This window comes from Procambarus clarkii, chromosome 1 (assembly GCF_040958095.1).
Source record: "Procambarus clarkii isolate CNS0578487 chromosome 1, FALCON_Pclarkii_2.0, whole genome shotgun sequence".
NCBI classification, from domain to species: Eukaryota; Metazoa; Arthropoda; class Malacostraca; order Decapoda; family Cambaridae; genus Procambarus; species Procambarus clarkii.
Window position 1 is genome coordinate 25,632,047 of NC_091150.1, and position 16,005 is coordinate 25,648,051.

The following is a 16,005-nucleotide window of genomic DNA, read 5'->3' on the forward strand; positions in this document are numbered from 1 at the left end:
GGGGAAACATGGCAGAAAAAAAACAAAAATACAATTTGATCAACAAACAGCATTGTTTAAAATAGAAGATATGGGTTGACATTTTGGGGGTGAGGTAGGTTACACTGAGTTAATTAGGTAGTACTTAGTTTTTATCTTAAACTGGTTGGGAGAGGTACAGTCTTTAACATAATTGGGAAGGTCACTCCACATTCGAGGTCCCTTGATTTGTAAAGCATTTCTAGTTTGACTAAGTCGTACTCTTGGAATATCATATAGGTATTTGTTTCTGGTGTGGTGCTCATGGGATCTGTTACAACCTTCTAGGAAGCTTTTAAGGACAGGATTGACATTACAGTTCAGCATTTTATATATATAAAATACACATGAGAGGATGTGCAGGGACTTAATATCTAACATATTCAGAGATTTGAGTAAGGGTACCGAGTGATGTCTGGGGCCAGAGTGAGATATTGTCCTAATAGCAGCTTTGTGTTGAGTAATTAGAGGACATAAATGATTTTGGGTAGTAGAACCCCAAGCACAAATACCATAGTTGAGATAAGGACCACCACACCAGAAACCACCAGAACCAGAAACCACCAGAAACCACAACAGAAACAAATACCTATATGATATTCCAAGAGTACGACTTAGTCAAACTAGAAAAGGCAATGTAAAGGATCTGGGTGTACTCATGTCGGAAGACCTTACCTTTAAAGAACACAATAAAGTAGCCGTCACAACTGCAAGAAAAATGACAGGTTGGATAACAAGAACTTTTCACACTAGAGATGCTATACCGATGATGATACTTTTCAAAACGCTTGTGCTCTCTAGAGTGGAGTACTGCTGCACAATGACAGCACCTTTCAAAGCTGGAGAAATTACTGACCTGGAGAGCGTGCAGAGATCCTTTACTGCTAGAATCCACTCAGTAAAACATCTAAACTATTGGGACCGACTAAAGAGCCTAAAACTGTACTCCCTTGAGCGCAGGCGGGAGAGGTACATAATAATTTACACGTGGAAAATATTAGAGGGGCTGGTCCCAAACCTGCACACAGAAATAACATCAAATGAGACCAGAAGACATGACAGGATGTGCAGAATACCCCCGTTGAAAAACAGGTACAACTGGTACTCTGAGAGAGAACTCTATCAACATCAGAGGTCCGAGACTGTTCAACACGCTTCCACTACACATAAGGGGCATAACTGGCCGACCCCTCACAGTGTTCAAGAGAGAACTGGATAAGCACCTCCAAAGGATACCTGATCAACCAGGCTGCGACTCGTACGTCAGGCTGCGAGCAGCCGCGTCCAACAGCCTGGTTGATCAGTCCGGCAACCAGGAGGCCTGGTCGACAACCGGGCCGCGGGGACGCTAAGCCCCGGAAGCACCTCAAGGTAACCTCAAGGTAAGGATAGATGAAAGAATAATAGAGTGTCACCAGGGTAGGGCGAGGTACATAATATCTGATCTTAGAAAGAATGCCAAGTTTTTGAAACTTTTTTTTATATATTTAGAATGTGTCCCTGGATATTCAGCTTGCGGTCAATGAGAACACGAAGGAATTTGCCATCTACTTTATTACAAATTTGGGTATTGTTAATCCTGAGATTTATTTGATTTTAGGATTTATTGCCAAACAAATTATAGAAAGTTTTGTCAATATTGAAGGGTGAGTTTGTTGGCAGTTAGCCAGTGATGGACTCTATTTAGTCAGGACTGGAGTAAATGAAGGTTGTGTCGTCAGCAAATAGAATTGATTTGAGATGTTGGGAGGCATTTGGAAGGTTATTAATGTAGATGAGAAAGAGGAGAGGGCCAAGAATGCTGCCCTGGGGAACACCAATGTTGATGGGTAGGGTGGGAGAAATTGAATTATTCACAGAAACATACAGGAGCCTGTCAGTAAGGTAAGACTTAATGTACTGCAGGGAATGACATCTGACTCCATAATGTTGTAATTTAAGAAGAAGGTTTTGGTGGTTAAGTGTCAAAAGCCTTACATAGGTCTACAAATAACCCAACAGGGAACTCATTTTTATCAAGAGCTGTATGTATCAAGTTAATCATACTAATAAGTGCATCGTTAATGCTTTTTTGGGGGTCTGAAGCCATATTGACAAGAACTAAGTATATTGAGTTTGGCTAGATAAGAATAAAGCTGCTTATAGATTAGTTTTTCAAATATTTTTGACAAGTTTGGCAGAATTGATATAGGTCTGAAGTTGTTAACATCAGTGGGATCACCACATTTGTGGACAGGGGTTACTCTCGCTTTTTTTTAGAATATCTGGAAAGGTTTGGAGTTCAAGTGACTTCTTGAAGAGCAATGCAATGGCAGGAGCTAAAAATCTGGAGGCTTTTTTGTAAATAAGAGTTGATATCTCCTCAAGGGCACTAGACTTGGTTTTAAGGGAAAGGATTATGTCAGTAACATCAGTGGAATTAGTAGGCATTAGGTACAGAGACTGTGGATAGTTTCCTGTAAGATAGTCCTGAATATTAGTACTGGAAGATGGAATATCATTTGCAAGGGATGACCCAATGGAAGAGAAGAACCTATTGAACTCAAGAGCAGTGTCAGAGGCCGAAAGCAGACCATCATTATCTGACAAGAGTATTGGTTTGTTATTTATAATCTTCTTTGATCCCAATATTTGAGAAATTGTGCTCCATGTTTTCTTAATATTGCCCTTTGTGTGAGTAAATTTATCTTCGTAGTATTTACTTTTGGCTCTCCTAATTTTTTTAGATAGCAATGATGAGTAATTCTTTGAGAATTCTTTGGAGACGATTCCTAACCTATACTTCTTCACAAGTTCATGTTTTTTATTAATGGATTTAAGTATCCCCTTTGTAAGCCAAGGATTGTTTAGCCTTTTAGTTGTGACTTGTTTCGTTAGCATAGGACAGTGGGTGTTATAAAGGCCAAGAGTTTTTTGAAGAAATGATTGCACTGATAGGTTGATGACCCCTATGTTCCCTAATTCAGATTCCCAGTTGATATTAGCAGCAGCAACTATAAAATTACCTATAACAGTTTCATTGTGCAGCCTAAAGCTTATCTCCCTTGCATCTAGAGGTGGTTTGTTAATGTTGGTTAGGAGAAATGTGGGGTAATGGTCTGTAGTGCTATCGATGATTATCTCTGAACTAAGTGGAGAGGTTATGTTGGTCCAGATGTGATCAAGAGCCGTGGTCAGCAGTTCCATCGATCAATAACCCTGTCGGTGAAAAAGCCTGATTTGAAGTTATATTAGCCTGATTGGCAATTATATTATCCTGACTGTCAATTTATAAAAAAAATTTATATCAAAGAGATATTTATTTATGTTGTGGTGCTTGTGGGTTCTATTACGTCTATCAATGGACAGTTTCAAATCAGGGTTAGCATTTAGGAACAAAGTTTTTTACTTGTAAATAGCACAAGAGAATGTGTAGAGCGAGTGTATATGTAGCATGTCCAGGGATTTAAACAGAGAGGCTGTGTGTTGTTTGAAGACAGTTTTATTGTTCTTATAGCAGATTTTCGTTGGGTGATGATGGGCTTGAGGTAATTTGCAGTGGATGAATGAACGCCATGCATAGATACTGTATGTTGAGATACCAACCCTATTTTACAAAAAAGCCTCTAGATTTTTAGCTCCAGCCATTGCATTGCTCTACAACAAATTATTTGAACTCTAAGCCTTTCCTGATATTTTGAGACAAAAGCAAGAGTAACCTTAGTCCATAAAAGCAGCAATCTCACTGAAGTCAACTATTATAGACCAATATCAATTCTGCTGATTTTGTCTAAAATATTTTAAAGAGTTAATTTATATGCAGCCGTACTCCTATTTATACTTAGTTCTTGCCATAATGGCTTCAGGCACAAAAAAAAACAATCATGCCCAGTTAGTATGATTAATTTCATTTATGCAGTTTCTTGGAAAAAATGAGTACCTTTTTCATATATTTGTTGACCTACATAAGACGTTTTGACACTAAACACATTAGCTTTCTTAAATTGCAACATTAAACGGAGTAAGAGGTCACTCCTTCCAATACAGTACCTACAATCTTACCTCAGTGACAATCTCCAGTATGTCTCTGTGAATAATTCCAATTTTCCCACTCTACCTATTAACACTGGTGTCCCACCGGGCAGTATTCTTCGCCCTCTCGTCTTTTTCATCTCTCCTTACCTTTCCAGCCCGTTGCCATCGTGAAGGGGCTAAGTTGGCGGATGCTAGAGTGTGATGCTCCATGGGACAGTGTTCTCTGTCCTTTTGAAGCCTTATGCTCCTGCTGCCTTCTTCACTAATTGTGCTGAATGCTTTTTCCTACTATGTTTAATATTTCCTTCGCAATTCTCCTTTTTAATTGCTATTTCCCAGCGACTTTTTGCTATTCTTGATCATTCTTTTAGATGTTGTCTTCTGTTTTGACACTGGGTGTTAGGTGAGGCACAGTCTCTCGCCCGTAAAACTGTGGTACCCGAAATTGTTGAGCAAAGGGACACTTTTATTGTCACTCTTTTCCTTCGTTGTTGAGCCCAATCTTGACAGACTGATGGTTCTTAAAATGATGATTGGGGGGGGGGGGGGCACATCTTATCGGGTGTCCTATCCTCTAATTGCGGCGTCATGGTGGGTATGGGGGCTTGTTTGTTGATGAAATGATTACCTGTTCATTTACATGCTGATATCTGACCCTTATTTTTAACTTCTCAGATGTGGGGTGGGAGACCAGGCCCCCAAGTCGGACTGTGATGGAAAGCCGGGCTCTGTAGCCCCCTGCTACTTTGGTCCCAGACCAAGCAGCTCTGGACTTTCCCTGCTCGATACCCGCTTGATGGTGTTTTGGGAGTTCTTCTAGTCCTCGAGGCCAGGCTTGACTTGTTAGAGCTTGGTCTACCAGGTCCCTACTACCCCTCTCTGCTCCTCTTCTACCTCTGTGGCAGGGTTGAGCCCCAAGCCCCCAGTGATGACCACCTCATCACATGGAGTGACTTCATCTTTCATTGTAACAACTGCGCCTTTTACCCCCCCTCCTCTTACTGGGGATGCTCGGTGCCATCCTCTCCTCAGTCACATTCGCACGATTCCTTCCGGTTCTAATACCTTCCAAGCTTTGTTTTGTCCTGCTACATGGACTAAGTATTTTAATCTCGGTCATGTTAATTCTACTCGTCCTGATGATTAATTCATCCATAAACACCTAGTTGATACCTGGTTGATGGGGTTCTGGGAGTTCGTCTCCTCCCAGAGCCCGGCCCGAGGCCAGGCTTGACTTGTGAGAGTTTGGTCTCTTAGGCTGTTGCTTGCAGCAGCCTGCAAGCCCACATACCCACCGCAGCCCGGTTCATCCGGCACTCCTTGGAGGAAACTTTCTAGATTCCTCTTGAAGATGTCCACGGTTGTTCTGGCAATATTTCTTATGCTCGCTGGGAGGATGTTGAACAACTGTGAACCTCTGATGTTTATATAGTTCTCTCTAATTGTGCCTATGGCACCCCTGCTCTTCACTAGTTGTACTCTGCATTTTCTACCATATCGTTCACTCCAGTATGTTGTTATTTTACTGTGCAGATTTGGGACCTGGCCCTCCAGTATTTTCCCACTTGTATATTATTTGATATTTCTCCCAATGTCTTTCTAGCGAGTGCATTCGGAGAGCTTTGAGACGATCCCAATAATTTAGATGCTTTATCTCGTTTATGTATCCCGTATATGTTCTCTGTACTCCCTCTATTTCAGCAAACTCTCCTGCTCTAAATGGGGAAGTGAATACTGAGCAGTACTCAAGACGAGACAGCACAAGTAATTTGAAGAGTACAACCATTGTGATGGGATCCCTGGATTTAAAAGTTCTCGTAATCCATCCTATCATTTTCTTGGCTGCCGCAATATTTGCTTGGTTATGCTCCCTAAAATTTAGGTTGTCAGACATCATTATTCCCAAATCCTTTACATGTTTCTTTCCTACTATGGGCAAATTTGATTGTGTTTTGTACCCTGTATTATGTTTAAGGTTCTCACTTTTACCGTATCTGAGTACCTGGAATTTATCGCTGTTAAACATGTTATATACTGTTGCCCAGTCGGAAACTTTATTAATATCTGCTTGTAGTTTTTCAATATCATCAGCAGAGGTAATTTTCAAGCTGATTTTTGTGTCATCTGCAAAGGATGATACGAAGCTGTGCCTTATATTTGATTCTATATCTGATATGAGAGTAAGGAAAAGCAGTGGTGCAAGGACTGTACCTTGAGGTACTGCAGCTTTTAACTGCACTTGGACTCGATTTTATATGGTTGACTGTTACTCTGTGTTCTGTTCGACAGAAAACCGAGTATCCAGCATCCTACTTTACCAGTTATTCCCATTGACCTCATTTTGTGTGCTATCACTTCATGGTCACATTTATCGAATGCCTTTGCGAAATCCGTGTATACCACATCTACACTCTGTTTTTCTTCTAATGCCTCAGTGATTTTGTCGTAATGGTCAAGTAGCTGTGAGAGGCATGATCTTCCTGCTCTAAATCCACATTGGCCTGGATTGTGGAGGTCATTGGTCTCCATGAAACTAGTGACCTGACTCCTGATCACTCTCTCAAATACAGTACTTTTATTATGTGGGACGTTAGTGCAACTGGTCTATAATTCTTTGCCAATGCTTTGCTACCTCCCTTGTGTGGAGGGGGCTATGTCTGCTGCTCTAAGCGAGTCTGGTATCTCCCCCGTGTCCAAGCTTTTTCTCCACACTTTACTGAGTGCCTGTGCTACTGGCACTTTGAATTTCATTATAATTATTGAATTCCATGAGTCAGGACCCAGGGCTGAGTGCATTGGCATATTGTCAATTTCTCTTTCAAAACCTGCCACGCTCGTGTTGATATCAGTTATATTTACAGGGGTTTGGATATCACGCATAAAGAAGTTGTCCGGATCTTCCACTTTCATGCTCTGTATCGGGGTGCTAAACATGTCCTCATTTTGTTTTTTTAGGATTTCACTAATTTCTTTGTCATCCTCAGTGTATGAACCTTCACTAGTACAAATAGGTCCAATACTGGCAGTGGTTTTTGCTTTTGATTTAGCATATGTGAAGAAATATTTTGTTTTTTTCTTTATTTCTTGAATTGCTTTCTGTTTTAGTTGCCTTTCTTCAATCTGATATGAATGATTCAGTCTCTGTTCGATTTCTTCAATCTCCATGTTTAAATTATTCCTTCTTTGTATGGCAAGTCGTATCTGCTTTAGTATTTCTGTTAACTTTTTTCTACTTTTGTAATGTCGTCTGCGTTCTCTTTCTACGTTGTACCTTGTGTAGGATTTTTATTACTTAAACATTTTCTCATTGAATGTTTGTAAATTCCGTTTATTTTCTCCCAGTCTATCCTTTTATTATTAAAATTTAATTTATTGAATAGCCCTTCTAGCTTGTTGTTTCTCTTGGGTCTACTACCGTTATTAATGTTAGTTTGCACTTCAATGAGCTTGTGGTCCGAGTACGTAGTGTCTGAGACAGTAATGTCTCTGGTTAGCTCATCTTTGTTCGTGAATATGAGGTCCAGCGTGTTGTCACTCCTAGTTGGTTCTGTAATCTGCTGACTGAGAGAGAAATTGTCACAGAATCTCAGTACTTCTCTGATCTGTGATTGGTTATTTCCAGGTTGATTTCATGCTATAATATTATTGTTTACTATTCTCCATTGTAAACTGGGTAGATTGAAGTCTCCAAGGAAGATAATATCTGGTACTGGGTTTGCTAGGTTATGAAGGATATTTTCTATTTTGTGGATCTGCTCAGTGAATTCCTCAACTGTTGCATCTGGCAGTTTGTATATTAGAATAATAATTAGATTTATATTCCTTACTTGATTCCAAGTACCTCTACCACCTCATTGGTCAAGTTCAGGAGCTCTGTGCATGCCAGCTCCTTTTTAATATTCAGACCTACTCCTCCACTTGACCTAATTACTCTTACTTTAGTTGATTTGGTGGATACCTTTGTCACTTTTAACCCCACCCATACTGGTACACGTGTTTTTGCAGCTCCTTCTCGGGAAGCAGCTGTCCACTTAGCCTCGTTGTCCTGCATTGGGGAGACACCGGTTCGAATGTCAAAAAATGCCTGGTTAAGTAAATGCCAGGATTGGCAGTTATTCTTCCATACCATGTAGCGTCTGGTGATAAGGAACTTAAAAGACTGCCATAAGGATATTAAACATATCCTTGAGGCCCAAGGCCATTCTATCCTCCAGATTAATATGTTACTCAACCCCCCTCGTGGTCGTCATGGCCAGTCTCTTTGTGTAATGAAAATCACTTTTGATAGGTCCCTTCCGTCTTCCGTAACTCTTGGTGCCAGATGCTCTGTTCAGGAGTACATCTGCTCTTCTCGCCTCTTCCCTCTGGTGTCGCCTTGTTGTGGTGAGGGACTCCTGTACACCTCCCTGGGACTAGTGAGGGTTGCCTTTGCCCCCCTCTCCTGCTCCCTCTTTGTGTGTTGTACATGCAGATGGGCACAACGTAGGGACCTTGTGAGCCATCGGACTGCCCGCTGAAGGGGTAGCCCTGAGTGGATGGCTAGGTGTCCAGGCTGGGGCAATAAGGGGAGTGGGGTCTTTGCACCAGTGTGGGAGAATGAACGATGCAGTAGGACTTCCTGTTAAAATGGGGGGGGGGCACCGCTGGGGATGATGCACCCTTTCTGCACTGGCCCACGCTCGGCCTCCCTGGGTACCCTGGTAGGTGGTATCCCTTGGTTCCAGGCCCCAAACTTTTAGAAAGACTGCTGCATGGATGATGAAACGACTTCTCTTTCCCAGTCTCATGGGGGTGGGTGACTAGGCCCCTGAGTCGGACTGTGCTGGAAGACTGGGCTCTGTAGCCCCCGCTACATTGGGCCCAGACTGGACTACTCCTCCACTTCCCTCCCTCCTCTGTGGTAGGGTCGAGCCCTAAGCCCCCTGTGATGACTACCTCATCCCCTAGTACGACTCCATCTCTCATTGTGACTACTGCGCCTTATGACCCCTCTCTCTCTCTAGGGGGTTCTCACCACCGTCCCTGCCACGGCCGCTCTCACATGCTTCCTTCCCATACCAATTGGTACCATGCCTTGTTTGGTCTTGCCACGTGGACTAAGTACTTTGACCTCCATCATTTAGATTCTACTCCTGACGATTTCTCCCTCCATAGGCACCTTGCGGATTCAGTAGATGCCTCCGTTACTTTTAATCCCAGCCATCTCGGTACACGTGTCGTTGTTGCTTTTTCTCAGGATGCAGCTGTCCGCTTGGCGGTTTTGTCCTGCATTGTGGTGACCCCTGTTCGGGTCTCCAAGAATACTCAGTTAAGTGCCAGTGTTGGCACTGTTCTCCTCCCACACCATGTTGCAACCGGTATTAGGAACCTCAAGGACTGCCACGAGGATATTAAACATGTTCTCGAGGCTCAAGGCCATTCTGTTCTCCAGGTGGACACGTTCACGACCCCCTCATGGCTGTCCCCGTCTGCCCATTCGGCTTGTGAAAATTACCTCTGATGGTCGGACACTTCCGCCCTCTGTTATTCTTGCTGGTGCCAGATGCTCCATTCAGGAGTTCATACCCTCTTCTCGGCTTTGTAATAAGTGCTGGAAGTTCGGACATGGTGCCCTCAAATGCTCCAGTACTCTCTCTCTGCCCCATGTGTGGGAACGAAGGTCACTCTTAAGTCGGAGAGCACTTCTCCCCAGGCTCGCTGCCTCAATTGTGGTGAGGCCCACTCTACCTTCTCCCGCACGTGTATACATTACAAACTTGAGGCAGCCGTCTTCAACTTAAAGCACTGGGAACGTTTGTCTTTTCATGAGGCGTGGCGCTAAGTTCACTGTACTACCCTTTCGCTGGTGTCTTTTATGCTCACGTGTTGCGCTCTTCCCTCCTCATCCTTCCGACCTTCCTCAGTCTCACAACAGTTTCCAGGCCTTAGACCCAAACACGCCCACCGCCTGCTCCCCTGTTCCTTTACATTTTGTCCCGAAGGGTCCCCCTCCTGGTTCTCTGTCTGGGGTTCCCTCATCTTTCTACCCAGTCTGTCATGTCTCCTGTGTCTTCTTTCTCATCTCCCTTTGAGCCTCCTTCCCATCCTTCTCCTCCGTCTCTTAGCTCTCCACGCCGCCTGTCTGTGCGGGCTGATGTCCATCCTTCTCCTAGCGATCATCGTGTTTTTCGCTCTCATTCTTCTTCTGTTGAGACGTTTAAGTCTGTTGCCCAGTACGTTTCTGCTGGAACACTTGTCTTTCTGAGTCAAAAGCGAAAGCCTGGCTTATCTGCCTTCTCCCCGGCTGGTAAGAAAGCTTCACTTTCATCCTCACCCCCCTACCTCTGACTCTATCGCTCCACCCCTCCCATTTCGGTGGTCGAGCCCCCTGTTCCTGCTATGGAGGTTTCTTTGGCCCCTGCTAGCCTCTCGATTGCTGCCCTTGCTGAGATGTGCTCCCCGGTTTCTGCCCCTCCTGCTGTCCTTGACAGTCCCTCTCTGTTGTTTCCTCCTCTGGACCCTGCGCATCCGCCTCTGGTCTGTCCTCCCACTCCCTTCCCCTCCATCCATACTCAGTTTACCCATTCCCCGTAACCCTGACTTAGCTGACCCTGATCCTGCGCTTCTTTGACATGCTGTGTTCCTTTTTAACTTTTGTTTCTTCATTGTTCTCTGTTCCTGTCCTTTCTCTTTTTGTTGATGTCTATTCTTCAATGGAATATTCGTGGATATTACGCCAATTTCCATGAATTCCAACTTTTGATTTCACAGTTTTCTCCCCTTTGTGTCCGTCTCCAGGAGCCGATGCTTGGTGCTCATCCTGGTCGCTTCCATGACTATTCCTTTCTCTCCCCCCCCCCCCTCCCTTCAGCTTTTGCTGGGGCCTATAACTCTCCTGCTCTTGATTCATTCTGAAGTTCCCTTCATCCCCTTACTTTTTCCATCACCTTTCCAATGTTCTGTTGCCCTTGTCTTTGTGCATAAATGGTACACAGTTTGTTTCATTTTTCCCCCAAATGTGCTGCTTTATTTTCCTGATCTTAAACACCTAGTGGACTCCTTGCCAGAGCCCGTGCTCCTGCTGGGTCATTTCAATTGTCGACATACCCTCTGGGGTGATGTTCTGACAAACCCCCGGGGTCGCCTTCTGGAACCATTCGTCCTCTCTTCTTCCCTGTCTCTTCTGAATTCTGATGAGCCCACTGATTTGGACTTTCGGACTGCACCCTTTCCTGTCTTAATTTTTCTCTTTGCTCATTGTCTCTTTACTTGAATTTCACATGGTGGGTTCTTGATGACTTCCATGGCAGTGACCATTTCCCCATCCTTGTTACCTTTTCTCTTTTCACCCTCCCCTCTCCTTCCCTACGTGGCGGTTTGCCGAGGCTGACTGGCATCTATTTACCCTCTGTGCTACTCTCCGACCTTTCCATTCTGCTTCTCCCTGGCGCCCTCCTCCTTTTTCATGACACCGTCTTCGACGCTGCCCTCCACTCTATTCCTCGCTCTACTTCTCAGGGAACATGGAAGTGCGTTCCCTGGTGGAATGTGGACTGTGTTCAGGCTGTCTGCTATAAGCATGCAGCCTGGAAGCGACACCGCCGCCAGCAGATGGCTGATTCTTGTCTTTTGTTTTGGAAGGTGAGTGCAGTGGCCCATACGACCATCTGTACAGATAAACGTGAGTGTTGGAGGTCTTATGTTAAAACCATTACGTCCGAAACTACTCTGCCGCAGATCTGAAAGTGTATTCGCAAGATAGCGGGTAAGTTTGCTCCTGATGTCTCACCGGTCCTCCACCTGCGTGGTACTCTTGTAGTGAACCCGTTGCAGGGTTGCGACCGAACTGGGTTCCCACTTTTTGTCTGTTAGCTCTGGTTCTCATCTTCCTCAATCTTTCCTTCTTCATAAGCCTGTTCTTGAATCTCGCCCTTTAGATTTCTGCACCCATCTCAGCCTTCCCTATATTGATCCCTTACCTCTCTCTGAACTTCAGTCTGCCCTGACCGTCTGTGGTTCTACAGCAGCGGGCTCCGATGGCATTCATTATGAGAAGCTTCGCCATCTCCCTTCGTGCACATCTCGGTATTTACTGAGTCTGTATAATTGGGTCTGAGAGTCGTCTTCAGTACCTGAGGACTGGCTCGATGCCGTTGTCCTCCCTGTTATGTTTCCAGGGTCTCTCGAGACATCCCCTAAGGACTTCCACCCTATTGCCCTGACGAGTTGTCTGCAAACTCTTTGAACGTATGGTTAACGTTTGTCTGATGTGGTTTTTAGAACACTCACGACCTCTCCCCTTCTCAATTTGGTTTTCGCAAGTGCTGCAGCACAACAGATGTCCTGGTGAACTTGGAGGTCTGTATTCGAACTGCTTTTGCTGCGAAGACCTCTGAGTTGCCGCCTTCTTTGACCTGGAAAAGGCTTACGACACCACCTGGAGATATCATATTCTGTCACAACTTCATTCTTTTGGCCTTCGTGGTAATCTCCCTCTCTTCCTCCAAAGCTTCCTCTCTCGTCATTTCTTTTGAGTAAGGCTTGGTGCCACTCTCTCTGCCCCTTTTAGGCAATATGAGAGTGTACCCCAAGGTAGTGTTCTGAGCTCTACTCTTTTTCTAGTTGGCCTCAATGATCTTTTTTCCTCCCTTCTGGCATCTTCTCCGTTCTCTATGTCAACGATCTTACCCTTTGCTTTTCGGATGATGATTCGCCTCTCCTTCAACGGTGGCTTCAACTTGCGACTGATGCCATGTCATCTTGGGCCACTGATCATGGCTTCAAGTTCTCTATGTCTAAGACTTGTGCTATGACTTTTACTCAGAAGCATGTCGTTCTTTGAACCTCATTCGCTTTATGGTCATCCCCTTGTGTTCAGGGAGTCCGCTAAGCTTTTGGGTTAATCTTTGACACTCGTTTGTCTTAATCGCCTCATATCTCTTACCTCTGAGTTGAATGCTCTAAGACCCTTACCATCCTTAACCGTTGTGTTGCTCAGGGCTAATTAGCATTTGTCACCCACAGGCACATACCCCCCAAAAAATTATTTTTTCTTCTAAACCTGTTAATTTGTGTTCTCTGATCATGGGAAAAATAATAAAAAAATCGTAAGTGGCATATATTGCTCGCTATAGGGCGGGGAAGTCTGACAAAAAAACGCATTGACTCACCGTGCGTCCCAGACGGTTTGTGCTCCCAGCTGCCAGGCCGGAGTGGCCACAAAGAGATAATTACCTAATTATTTCAATGTCTCTGATTGATTTTTTTGTAGTTTTTTGCTGTAATATTATTCAATAATGTGTAGTGTGATATATTTATATAATAAAATGAGTGAATCATCGCTGTACTCAAAATTATGGTGTGCATATTGTTGACTCAATTATTATGTTCATCAAACAGTGAACAAATACTTTGTCGGTTACTACACTATATGCACAGGTTATATATAAGTATCTGCATGTTTTGTTAACCATAACGAACCACTAAATTGGTATTATGAGTCAAAAAGCAACGAGCAGTGACCGCCACACACCAGCCAGCCACTCGCTGCCACTCACTCCGTCAACACCTCACGCATCCACATTCTGCTCCCACCATACTGTTTTTGCTTTTATTCACTATATACAGACGTTATATATAAGTATCTACATTCGTGTTCACCATAATGAACAACTAAGTTGGCATGCTGAGTGGCAGTGGCAGCCCGCCACTGCCTGCCACTTCCTCCCTCCCTCAACTCACCTGACTCACCCTCATTCTCCTCCCATAATACTGTTTTTGCTTTTATTCACTATATACAGATGTTATATATAATTATCTACATGTTTTGTTCACCACAACTTTACAACTAAGTTGATATAGTTAGTTCAGGCACTGAGAGATGTCCCTACACACAGTCAGCTGGCGGCTGCCTCCCTCACATATTCAAGGTCAGACGCACTAAAATTTCACTCCCACCAATACTGTTTGTGGTGTTATTACCCTATATACAGACATTATATATAAGTATCTACATGTTTTGTTCACCATAACTGTTTAACTAAGCCGGTATAATGCAAAAAAGAGCATAGTGGCCACCCCTACCAACATGACAAATCATGCAGATGTTGCCACCCCATCACCAAAATGGCTTCTTCCCCCACACACTCCTTTGCTGTTATTACACTGTATATACATGTTATATATAAATATCTACATTCGTGTTCACCATAACGAACCACTAATTATGCTGAGTGGCAGTGGCAGCCCGCCACTGGCTGCCACTTCCTCCCTCCCTCACCTCACCTGACTCACCACCATTCTCCTCCCACTTCTCCCGTTTTTGCTTTTATATACAGATGTTATATATAAGTATCTGCATGTTTTGTTTACCATAACGAACAACTAAGCTGGTATAGTGAGGCCAGACAGTAAAAGGTGGTCACACAATGCTGAGGCCCTCACACTCCAAATTGAGGGGAATTTGGGAATTTGGCCCTCCAAATTGAGGGGAATTTGGCCCTCCAAATTGAGGGGAATTTGGCCCACGATTTAAAAAAAAAATGGCATCTGTTTTCAAGAGCCCTAATGAAGGCGAGGTGAACCTCGTGTATCCGCGGGTTGTTTAAATCTTGCATAGTACTCCATTACATCATATGATGGGATGTGCATTTTATTGCAAGTCACTCAACCCATCATATGATGTGTTGCGCAACTTAAGGGTTAAGGTTTTGTCCCATACTTCTTGGGGAGCTGATAGCCGCACGCTCCTCTCTTTACATTCGTCTCTCATCCTGTCTAAACTCGATTATGGTTGCCTTGCTTACTCATCTGCTTCTACTCTTCGCCCCTTCCTGTCCCGCTCGTTGTTGCCGTGGAGGGGCTTGGTGGGTGACTGCCGGAGTGTGATGCTCCTAAGGGCGGTCCCCTGTCTTTTTGTAGCCTTGTGCTCCTGCTGCTGTCCTCACAAATTTTGCTAGACACCTTTTCCTTTTCCTTTTGTTTCGTTTTTCTCCCCCCCCCCCTCTTCTCCTTTCTCGTTGTCATTTCCTGCTGTCCTTGTGCCTGTTTTTATCATTCTTTTGGCCTTCTTTTGTTTTGACACCCGGGTATTTGAGGAGGCATACTCTTGCACCCATAGAACTGTAGTACCCAACGTCTTGAGCGAGGGGAATCTTTTATTGTCAATCCCCCTTTCGTCACTGAATGTCATCTCGACGGACTGACGGTTCTTAACCATTAAACTGCGCATAGCGTATATATACGCCATGAGTAACATGTCCCACAGTGCGCATGACATATATATGCGCCATAGGGTGCCAGGCACGATTCAAATGACCCGAGGCTACATGGGGTTCCATTAGCTTCCTCAGGGCTCTTGTAAACAGACGCCATTTAAAAAAAAAATCGTGGGCATTATTCTCATGTGTGAGAGCCACAGTATTGTTGGAGCATCCAAAGCTGGCGCACGCAGCATGAGCGAACAGCATTGCTGTTCAGCTTGTGACCACAGCATCGCCGAAAAATGTCAAAATAAATATATAACTGCTATTATTTAGCGATGACAATATTACAGATGACCCCTGACTGATAAAAATTACCAGACTTGTGATAATAGCAGGATTGTTGTAATAATTAGTGCTGTGGGAGGAGTGATGCTAAGGGATGGAGGGAGATTGCATCGCTTACTGACTTGTGTGGTCACCTGTTATTGTCTGCATTCACCATACCAGCTCAGTGGTTCTCTATGGTGGACACAAATGTAGATACTTATATATAATGTGTGTATTAGTGTAATAACAGCAAAAGGATTATGCTGGGAGGAGCCATATAGGTGACGGAGGTGACGTCGTCTGCATGATTTGTCTGGCTATGTAGAGGGTGGCCACTATGCTCATTATGTGTATGTAGTGTAATAACACTGCAAACAGTATTGTTGGGGAAAAAGTTTAGTGCATGTAACCTTGAATGAGTGAGGGAGCCGCCAGCTGACTGTGTGTGTGTGTAGCAACGACT